This window comes from Artemia sp. Qi Xiang Cuo, chromosome 17, assembly GCF_049724085.1.
Source record: "Artemia sp. Qi Xiang Cuo chromosome 17, ASM4972408v1, whole genome shotgun sequence".
NCBI classification, from domain to species: Eukaryota; Metazoa; Arthropoda; class Branchiopoda; order Anostraca; family Artemiidae; genus Artemia; species Artemia sp. Qi Xiang Cuo.
In genome coordinates, this window is record NC_142810.1 from 17,062,231 (window position 1) to 17,074,238 (window position 12,008).

The window sequence follows — 12,008 nt, forward strand, 5'->3', positions numbered from 1 at the left end:
AGACTACTTTCAATTGCAACTGTTACTACGACTGAGACAATTTGCAACTGTCATAGCAACTGGTTACTTCCAATTATTACTACTTGCGACTGTAAGCACTTAAGCTCATGAATACTTGTGACTGAGGATGTTTGCGATCCCGACAACTTACGACTGCGACTACTGCTACTTGCGACTGCGAATGCAACTCAACTGCTATATGAATACTTATGAATGCGTATATGCATAATGCTATATGAATACTTATGAATGCAGTAAAGACTATTTGTATCTGCTAATGAGACTGCTTGTAACTTCGAGTATTGTACCGGGAGTAAAACACGACGTATTTGAAATACCAAAATAAAGTTCCTTTCTAAAGATAATTCCGATTTCTTATAATTAAGCTAAATCTAGTCGCAAAAATGAAAAGTCCTTAATCAGAAAAAAGAGAAATTGCATTTCTAGCTTCAGTCAGACAACGGCGCTAGTCGTTCGAATTTCGCTAAAATTATTGTAGCAAAAAAAAATGCAATGCATAAAATTTCCAAGGAAGTGTAAAAGACAAAAAACTGTGTGAACTCCTGAATCATCTAAAAAATCTTTAAGAGATTATTGGACGAGGGTTCACGTCCTTGGTCCACGTAATCCAATGGCAGGCAGTCCCTAGGGCGCAGGACGAAAGAACTGCGTTTGGGAGTGGGGTAAATGTGCCTTTTTAATTTTAATCTTAATCCAGCTCTGAAACGATTAGTACGAAATTATTTTGGTCACCATTATTTATCATAGAAGTGACCCGTTGCTGTACAACTAAGTATGTAAGTTCAATAAATCTATTGTCCGTTTTTATGTGTGTTTGTTTCATTTGTATGTCTGCGTCTAGTCCGATAGTGGGTAATTAGTTCGCAGGTCTCCAAGGTAAACGCTCCCAAAGGAATCTGATCTCCAGATAGCTCAAGAAAGAAGAAGCCACATTTGTATGTCTACATATTCAATTTTCTCTCATTAATTGAGAGCGGCGTTAGCCTAGTTGACACAATCTCCAGCGCTATAAGTGGCGCTATAGGAGAAATTTCTATCACCACAGTAGCGAATCTCCCATTACCCCAAAACAAATTCTTTTATGGTACAAATGGCGCGTGTCGGAAATTGGAAGAAAACTGCGAACTGGTTGGGCTATAGAAACTTTGTAACTTAAATTTAATTGTCGGAGAGATACAGACATATAAATGAAGTGATTAGGACTAGTGCCTCTAAGCTACTACAGGGAAACCCTTTAGAATATCTAATAGGAGATAATAGAGTCCCCAAAAATATGTTAAGTAAAATTTTAAGTTGATATAAACGCAAAAAAAAAAGATGGACGAAATCAGTGAGTTATTAATAGTGTAAAAGTTAGTCACAAAAAATATAGATATTGCAAAATCTATCCCGGAGTACAATGGTCAATCAGATATTGACGAATTTAATATCCAATTGACACATTTTGTACTATTAACAAAAAACAGACGTTGAAGCATTAAAAGACCTGCTGCTTCTACGATTAAGAGGCCAGGCCTTAACATTTCTAAACCAGGTTGAGAATACCATAGGAAATATCGCCAACTTGCCAATAAATACGGTGGATGACTTGTTAAAAGCATTTAAAGAGATATTTATAGAAACCAGTTCAATAAATAAATTAAAACATGGAGTAGTGAACTTTGATTTTTCACAAAATATAAGGGAATATCTGGATTATATACGCATTTCTGTAGAAGCAAAATACGGAAGTGGTTCTGGGCAACTGTATGAAAAAGTCATACTAAATACCTTTTTGCAAGGGCTACCCCCGAAACTATATAGAGTAGTAATATCCAAGAATATTCAGACGTTGGATCTTGCAGTCCAAGAGGTAGAACGATTAATCGAAGTTGATAAAATGGTTGCTAATCATAGTAATGAAAAAATAAATAGCTTAGGCAACTGAACTACGAACATAATCTTCAAGGGCGATCAATCATCCCCCAATTTCTTTCCAAGGTATAACCCCCCAGTAACAAAAAGAAAAAAAACACCAGAACCCGCTAGGCAGAAAACAGTACGTTCTCAGCCCTTTAACCCTACAATACTAAGGTGCTATAACTGCAATAGTGTTGGCCACATAGCAAGAGAGTGCCACTACGTCACCACTCCCATACCAAGAAATGCTGTCAGTAATACGCAAAATTACGTCAACCATTTGTTCAGAAGAACAAATATTAGTACCGGCCGTGCAATAGACTATAGCAAGGGGGGATTCCGCCAATCAATACCTTATAATGCATACCAACTAAAGCTATATAACCCTTTCCCTAACAGGCAAATTAATGACCGGTTTGAAAACCCAAATACTCGCCAAGGTCAATATAATGCGAGAATGCAATATAGAAATCATGAAAATTTGCCGATGAGAAATGAAAATTTTACAAGCCAACGGCACTGGCAGTCAACGCCAGCAAATGGCACTGACACGAGACATCCACGCTACCATAATAATACATGGCAAAGACAGGCAGACGTAAATCATTTAAATATGCCTACGGAACCTAATACGTCTGAATATCTATTACAGGCACCGACAAATGAAATAAATTCTCAGGGAAACGCTTCAGGCCCCTCAGAAACATAAGTTGGACCCCGAGGGTGCCAAGAATATTTAATAGGTCCAAAACAATACTAGTGACTTCTTGTAGTGATATAATTAACAAATTACCTATTTTTAATGATTTCTTTGTAGAAAACGTTTACTTTACGGCCTTAATTGACAGTGGAGCTACTATAAATATCATAAACTCTTGCGTATTTAATATGTTGCCTCTGCACATTAGGCGACCAAAGAACCCTAAGAATCCCAATTTAACAAGCGTTACATGTCATAAATTAAATGCCAAAGGGTCAATTTGCCTAAACGTAAAAAGAGACAACAGAATCTTCATGACAAATTTTATTGTATGTGATAATATCCCATATGGAGCTATCATAGGGGAAAATTTCCTAAGGTCTGATAAAACACTATTAGACGTGGCCAACGAGAAGCTGGTATACCCAGCTAAGGTGGAGGAAGAAATTTCCACCTTAAGAAATCGTATTAGAGGTTACGAATACAGTATACCTGTCAACAAAATGTTTAGTGGTATAATGTCGAAGAATTTTGAGCCCCATGTCTCGCAAAGACAGAGCTTAATGGAGAATTTGTTCAATTATCCTGAGAGATATAGCAGAAATAAAGTAAATTTAAATAATAACAGTATTGAATACGCGAAAATAAAAATAGGAAATATGCAACAGTACAGATCAAACGAAATAAAGAAAATACTGGAATTGTGGAAAAACAAAGTAAAATCCAACGTGACACCGGAAGATACCACAATGGCGAAGCATAACGCCACTATGAATTTAATAAACAAGGAAAATAAAGAAAAATATTACTGATTTGCGATAAAGGAAACAAAAGTACCTCCCAAAACAATGCAAAAAGTCCCAATATCACAACTGATCGAAACAATAACTAGGAAATCAGAAATATTGTTTGCGACACCGTCTGAAATACCTGAAAATCTGTTATGTGAGGAACAGATTATATCCTATGACAAAGGGGAAGGTTTTATTTGGGTAGTCAATAACAATGAAAACGATAAAATTACGATTAAAAGGGGGACGTTCTTAGTCCAAATCCATGTTTTAACGGAAAATGATTTAAATAAATGGGAAAAATCTAAAATAAACCTAGTTAACGGTATCAAAACTTCAAATAACGAATATCCCTTAACTAAGTCGCAGTTTGTAAAAAAATTTAAAATGTATCATATTACGGATAAGGAAATGAAGAAAAAATTTTGCTATTAATTATGTAAATTTATGGATTTATTTTATGAATCTTAAATTTACATCGGGCTGATTCAATTTTATCAGAATTCAATTTTAACGACTGGTAATCCCGTAGCAAAACAGCCATATCGTGTGCCATATAATCACAAAGAGTGGTTAAAAAATAAAATCCATGAATTAGAAAGAAACGAAATCATACGCCCAAGTATAAGTCCGTATAGTGCACCAGTGATCTTGGTACCAAAAAAGAATGGAGATCTTAGACTCGTGGTGGATTATAGGGCTCTCAACAAACAAGTAGTTAGCGATAAATTTCCTCTACCAAGAATAGACGAAATTCTTGACTCAATTTCAAGCAAAAACAAAATTTTTACTTCTTTGGATCTTACCCAAGGCTACCACCAAGTGAAAATAGCCGAAAAGGATGTCCATAAAACTGCATTTTCAGCATCCGAATATGGATCTTATGAATACTTGAGGGCACCATTTGGGCTTAAAACAAGTTCAAGCGCGTTATGCAGACCCCTATTGCACCTGTTAAGAGGATTAAAGAATATAATTCATTTTGTTGATGATATTATATGCGTGGGGGAAAACACTGAGCAGCACTTAGCAACTTTAGCTAAGGTATTCGAGAAGTTCAGGCAAGGCAATTTAAAATGCCGGCCTGAGACAGTAAATTTATTTCAATCCAAAATTAAATTTTTAGGACTAGTAGTGACCCAGGGAGAGATATCCCCAGACCCTGATAAAATAAGATGTGTTGAAAACATCAAGCCCCCCAGAACTATGAAAGAATTAAGAGAAATTTTAGGACTTACTGGTCACTTTAGAAAATTCATTAATAATAATTCCCCATTTGAGAAGCCCCTCATGGACTTAACGAAAGGATATCTCATAATGTTACCTGGTCCAAGGAACCTCAAGCTTCCTTAGACCGTCTCAAAAAGGCACTCACTTCTGAACCAATTTTGTCACTCCCTGATTTCGAAAACGGAAAATTCATCGTTACCACTGATGCTAGCTCAAAGGGCATAGGCTCTATCCTTTCGCAAGCCATCCCAGTAGAAAACCCTAACCCTCTACAGGGAACGCCTAAACAAATAGAACAAGTTATATGCTATTCAAGCAAAACTTTATCAAAAGGCGAAAGTAGTTATTCCGCCACAAACTTAGAATTGCTATCTATTATCTACCACCTGGACAAATTTAGACATTATTTAATTGGTAGAAAATTTATATTAAGATCAGACCATAAAAGCTTGCAGTACCTGCGCACATTTAAAAACCCCACGGGCATTCTAGCTAGATGGATTATGAAAATCCAAGACCTAGATTATGAATTTGAAAATTTAAAGGGAAAACAAAACGCAGCTTGCGACTTTTTGAGTAGATATCCAGAAAATGATACGTCGGAAGATGAAGAAAATGAAGTTAATGCTATCAATGCTAAAAGAAAACATTGATGTAATAAAAACAAAGTCAAAGACGCAGTAAAGGAAAATAAGACTAACTATTGTCCCTTGTCTTTGGAAAATATAAAAAGAAAGCAACAAAAGGACGAAATGTGTGTAGCACTAATTGATTATTTTGTGAATGATGAGGCGTTACCTGATAAATTCAAAACTCTTGGAAAAGAGACAGATAATTTTTACTATGACCTTGATGAAGAAATACTGTGTAGGATTATGACTGCTGAAACAAATAAAAACAAAACCTCGATCATACCGGTGTTGCCAAAAAACTTAATAGGGACTGCATTTGAATAGTTTTCTTCGGATACAGGCGGACATCTAGGAGTTATAAAAACGTTCCATAAGCTAAAACAATACTTTTACGTACAATCGGCACTGACAAAACTTAAAGAATTTGTAAGTACATGCGAAGCATGTAATTTGGGAAAAATCCCCCCAGCTTATCCAAATCCTCCAATTGGAAGGGTTCCATTAGCAAAGTACTCCTTTGATGTTGTCTCATTTGACCTATTCGGTGCTAATGGAGACTTACCTGTTTCTAACAAAAGCAATACAATTATTTTTTCGGGTATGGATAATTTTTCAGGATTTACTTTTGCAAAAGCATTAAAAAATCAAGGTGCTTGTGCCATAAGTAAAGCATTAGCAAAAATATTTTTACAATTTGGAGTTCCTAACAAAATTTTGAGCGACAACGGGAGCAATTTTGTTGCAAAAGTAACAAAAGATTTAATGAGTTTCCTTAATATAGATAAAATGGTGACAGCGCCGTACCATCCACAACATAATGGAAAAATATAAAACATACATAAAATTTTTTCGAACTTTCTAAGTATTTATACTAAAGAAAATAGGAGCGACTGGGATAAATTCTTACCTTACTTAACTAACGTAATCAACACTGCTTATTCCGAAGCAACCAAAGACAATCCATTTGATTTACTTTTTGGTCGAGATTTTAGAGTCCCATATAATGAGATTATTGAGTCTCGGCAGTATTATAACGACTCAGAAGATTATAAACAAGAATTCATAAATAGGATGAGGAAAACTTATAAAATAGTTAGGCAAGAGCTGGAAAAATGCAAAATAAACCAAGAGCTAAGATACCAACCCACAGTTAAGTTGAATATAGATTTCAAAGTAGAAGACTTCGTTTACTTAAAGAACGAGCCGAAAACAGAAGGAAAAAAACTTTCAAATAAATATTCTGGGCCGTACAGAATAGTCAAAAAGTATGATCACGAATGTACCTTTAAAATGGAAAAACCCCGATAGTGGAAGAACTTACAAGGCCCATGTTAGCCGAATAAAAAGAGCCAAATTTCCAGAGAGATGGGTATCACAGCCCTCCTCGGCTGATTCGTCAGATTCGGAAAATGAGTCCCCTAGGTCAATACTTGCAGACATAAAACCCTTCAATTTTAAAAAAGATTATATTGAAAACGAAAGTGATGAACAAAACTTCGAAGATTTTTTAGCAATTGAAAATCTAGTAATTCTAGAGATAAAACCCATCACCCCAAGAAGACAAAGAACGCCAAAAACCCCAAAAAGTTATTCATCGGCGAGCGCAGGAGATTTAGATTATACAATATCTCCGAAAACCCAATTCGTCCCCGATAGAATCTCGACCCCATGTCCCCCCAAAATATTTCCAGACGATATGGTTTCCCCTACAACACCAATAAAAATGCCACTATCTTTAAAAGAAGAATTAAACAGAGCTGTAGAAACCCCCGGTATTACTGTAAAGAAAACTCCTCCCAAAGACTTAAATAAAACAAACCTGAGAGAAGCTATGGATTTAATAAATTTTCCCATAAAATCGAGTCAAAGTACACTGCCCGGGAATAAAACTCCAACGGATGACCAGCAAGGTCAATATAATTATATAACGGTGTCCAAGGTCAAACCTAAACACGACTGGACGTGGACTTCACGGAGGGAATCCCTATTGCAAAGAATTCCCCATCCCCCTGAAGACATGGCCTTCAAACACTGGAGGAACCCCGCAAAAACTATTGAGTCCTCCCAAAACTCTCTAGAATCTTTCAAATCCCCCGAGTTGAGAAATCAAGGCGAGGGCTGAGAGAATAAATCTTCTACTTCCAGGGGAGTAGAAATATACAAAGGAATGGCAGGTGATACCACAAAAAGTGCCACCTCTAAAAGTTCTAATCCGGATTCGTCGGAAAATAGGTCCGAAGAGTCTGATGGTGAATCAGGTCAAATAGTAGCTAAATAAATAGGGAAATCAAGGCTGACCTCAGCAGCCACACACGGGAAACAAACGATATTAAAAGGGCACGAATTTTTGAAAAAAAAAAACAAAAAGTTTGACCTTATTTCGTTTGACAAACCTAAACAGAAAAAAACGCAAGAAGCAGAGTATAAAGTCACGACACAGTCAGGTAGAACGGTTAAAAAACCTGACAGATGGAAATATCCCTGATTAACGTAAAGACAAATTTCAAAGATATGAATTTAACACCATAATAAATTCAAAAGTGTGCAAGTAAAGTTAACCAAGTCAATATTAATGGAAAAAAAAATAAATAAATAAAATAAAATGATACGAGTAATGTCAAAACGTTGACGATCACAGAAAATAACCAAAGGTAGGAAGCTAGTGTTCGACTTAAAACGAAACCTCGCTTTGGACCACTTGTTGTGGGATGCCGGGGGAGGACCTAAAGGCCAATCTTTTTTTTTTTTTAATTTTTTTAACGATCGTAGGACGGGATATTTTTCAGTCCTTCAAGTGTAAGAAATTAGTATTTTTATGCCAATCAGGGCCAGTCAAAGCAATACTTAAAGGTTTAATATAAACTTCAGTGAGATAAGTCTTCGTTTTTGAATCTTAATGCTTTGAAAGAGAAACAGATATTTTAATTTCTGATAGCTCTGAGGCGAAAAAAAAAAGAAAAAAAAGAAAAGCTTTTTAATTTAATTATATTATATCAATTAAGTATTCTGTCCTACAGCTCTTTGTTAAACATTACATCCAAAGAGAAACAGAGACATTAATGTCTTTAGCTCCTTGGCGAAAAATTTAATTTCACTAGTTTATATCTATGACATATACAATAACAGAGAGATCACTGTTCTATAGTTCTGTGACAAAAATGTCCTTTAATTTCATTGGTTTATCTATGACATATATTGTGATCTAATTTTTGTGAAATATTTTCGCAAGTCAGTCACGTTATATCTTACCTATACTGACTCAGGTCCCCTCATATTTTCTATTAAAAATATACCCATGTCCTAACCAAGATGGATATTATCAAAAAAAAAAACAAGAAATTATCAGTACGGAAGCGTCTAATTATATGAAATATTTTATCTTAGTGCAGATTATAATTATTTTACGCCTACCAGTGTAATTAAGCGCCGCAAGTTTGCTTATTCATGTGTTTCTTACTCGAGAAATACAATGTTTCTTACTCGAGTAATATATGTACCAATAGCCAACTATTGGTAACTATAACCAAACAGCCTATGGTACGTTAATATGTAGAATTTCACGGCAGATGTGAAATTATACCTCAAAAACAGTATAGAAAATTTTAAAACCATTTAATCAATTACGATGTATGGATTGAAACCCTGTGTATGTCCAATGGTGACTAAGTAAAACCCACAAGGAATTCCCTATTAATGTGAAGGTGTTTCTCGCTTAACGGATTCTAATAAGACTTTAAGATAATATTTATTTATTTAATGCTAAAGGATTTGCTTAAACAATAGCCTTCTAAAAAGATATTGATGTCAGTTCTTCATTATGCTTATATTCTTTGCCGAGCATCACCTGGAATCTACGCGGGTAAGCTTGTAACTCCTGCATCTAATTACCTTATTCGAAAGACGAATACGAGTCACCAATGTTGACTTGCAATTACTGAAAAATCCTGAGACTAAAAACCTCTGCATTTCAGCCGTTAAACCCGGAACCCCATGAGAACGTCTAAGCCAAGAAATAGGGAAGACATCAGAAAACTAGTGGGTATAGAGGTCTCCACTAGTCCTTGTTATGTCTTGTTCCCTCATTGTAGTATCGTTTGCGTAAAACCGTGTGGTTATGACGCTGCACATGCGTTTCTTAAACAGCACGGACTTGCGCGAACAATGAAGGCATGAAATAAGTCGTAAAATTAGACCTCAAACTTAATAATGTAGGGTAAATAACGTTTATTTAATAAGTATTGGAGAAGTATATAAGCCCTTTATCGATGTTTCCGTTCTCAAAACAAAGTTGAAAACATCTCTGTTTTAAATTTTAAAATTTTCATTGTGAGTACTAATATTAGTGTATTTATTTAATTCTGTCTCATAGCTAAGAAATTATAACCCAATTAATGCGTGAATTATTGTATGTGTATTTACTTCAAAGAACATGTGATTCTGCCGCGTTGTTTTTATTACAGGAAGTAAATGGCAAATTGGTTATTGAGCATTACAATAAGCTGCCCAGTACAGATACGACCTAGTAACATCTATTTTCATCAAATCTCAACCAACGAAGAGTACTCACCATGACTCCAGGCAAGTTTCATCCCAGCTTCGTCTACGAAAACAACAGTTGCCTTCGATCGTCGTTTCTTCGACTATGATATGTATCAGGTAACACTATATTTGAACCTCAGTATAAAGTGCTTTAACGAACTATATAATCACATAAATGCTGAGAACCACATCGATCAGAACAAGATAAACGCTATTTAACGATATTTGAAGTTAAGAGATACTTAAAGACATTTGAAGATATTTGAAACCGAAGTTAGAGACAATTTGAAATTTAATTCTTATAACTCCATCTATCAGAACAAGATAAACGCTATTTAACAATACTTGAAGTTTAAAAATACTTAAAGAAATTTCAAGATATTTGAAGACGAAATTAAAGACAATTTGAAGTTTAATTCTGAGAACTCTATCGATCAGCACACGATAAACGATGTTTGAAGTTAAATGACAATTAAAGACATTTGAAGATATTTGAAGCAGAAGTTAAAGACAATTTGAAGTTTAACTCTGAGAACCCCATCGAGCAGTACAAGATAAACGATATTTAACGATATTTGAAGTTAAATGATAGTTGAAGAGGTTCAAAGTTGAATATAAAGACAATATATTAAAAGAGTAACTATAGTATGACGACAACCCGTTTCAAAAGGCACAAATGAACAATTTTATGCGAGAATATATTCTCTACGTGCCTCAAAAGTCCTAAAAAATTATATGCTCAGAAGAAAAACACCAACACGTGCAGTGGGAAGAATCATTCCTCAGTTGACTATTAGAACGATATTTAACAGTCATTTCCCACTCGACTATTAGGGAAAACTTACCGTGTAAAGACAACTAGACTCGAACTGTTCCATGAAGAAACCATAACGTAAGTGCTTCGAAATTTTCGCCAGGACAATAGGAGTGAAGGACAGAAATTTACAACAAAAGGGCGTAGTACTCTAAGGACCCGAAAGGTGATGAATAGATGTGAAGCTAAATGTGTTACTTCCTAATATCTTTGACAATGCAAAAATTTCAATAGTGAAAGTGTTTTAATGTCATCAGTGAATATGATGAACCAAATATTGTATGTTATAAATCATTAATTTATTTACCAAAAGTATAATTTTGTTTATTATTATCATGTCGTTCATTTAACTTAGTGTATATATAATTTAGTATGCAATATATACAGCAAAATCAAAAAAAAAAAGCCTTGTAAAAATTGAATTAAAAAAAAAAATCTTTAGTATAGTAGCTAGCCTAGAACCATGAATAATCTTAGTCCAGTAGATTAATTTTAGATAGGGATGTAGAATAAAATAAGAAAAGTAATAGAGAAAATTTTTAGCACTCCTGATTAAGTCATAACATATATATAAAATAATTATATAAAAAAAAAAATAGTTAATAAATGGCGAACATGTAAAAAAAAGCCCAAAGGCGAGCAGTTACTAATGACGGGACGTCATTAATTGATGGGAAGGGTGATATGTACCGGGAGTAAAACACGATGTATTTAAAATACCAAAATAAAGTTCCTTTCTAAAGATAATTCCGATTTCTTATAATTAAGCTAAATCTAGTTGCAAAAATGAAAAGTCCTTAATCAGCAAAAAGAGAAATTGCATTTCTAGCTTCAGTCAGACAACGGCGCTAGTCGTTCGAATTTCGCTAAGATAATTGTAGCAAAAAAAAATGCAATGCATAAAATTTCCAAGGAAGTTTAAAAGACGAAAAACTGTGTGAACTCCTGAATAATCTAAAAAATCTTTAAGAGATTATTGGACGAGGATTCGCGTCCTTGGGGCACGTGAGCCAATGGCAGGCAGTCCCTAGGGCGCAGGACGAAAGAACTGCGTTTGGGAGTGGGGTAAATGTGCCTTTTTAATTTTAATCTTAATCCAGCTCTGAAACGATTAGTACGAAATTATTTTGGCCACCATTATTATCATAGAAGTGACCCGTTGCTGTACAACTAAGTATGTAAGTTCAATAAATCTATTGTCCCTTTTTATGTGTTCGTTTCATTTGTATGTCTGCGTCTAGTCCGATAGTGGGTAATTAGTTCGCAGGTCTCCAAGGTAAACGCTCCCAAAGGAATCTGATCTCCAGATGGCTCAAGAAAGAAGAAGCCATATTTGTATGTCTAAATATTCAATTTTCTCTCATTAATTGAGAGCGGCGCCA

At 34.9% G+C, this 12,008-nt stretch overlaps 1 protein-coding gene across 2 annotated transcripts in view; it reads right to left on the reverse strand.

The window, feature by feature from the left end:
• Nucleotides 1-12,008, reverse strand: part of LOC148941958 (Na(+)/citrate cotransporter-like) — a 73,789-nt gene that overhangs the window by 7,253 nt on the left and 54,528 nt on the right. The gene's annotated exons all lie outside the window — the stretch shown is intronic.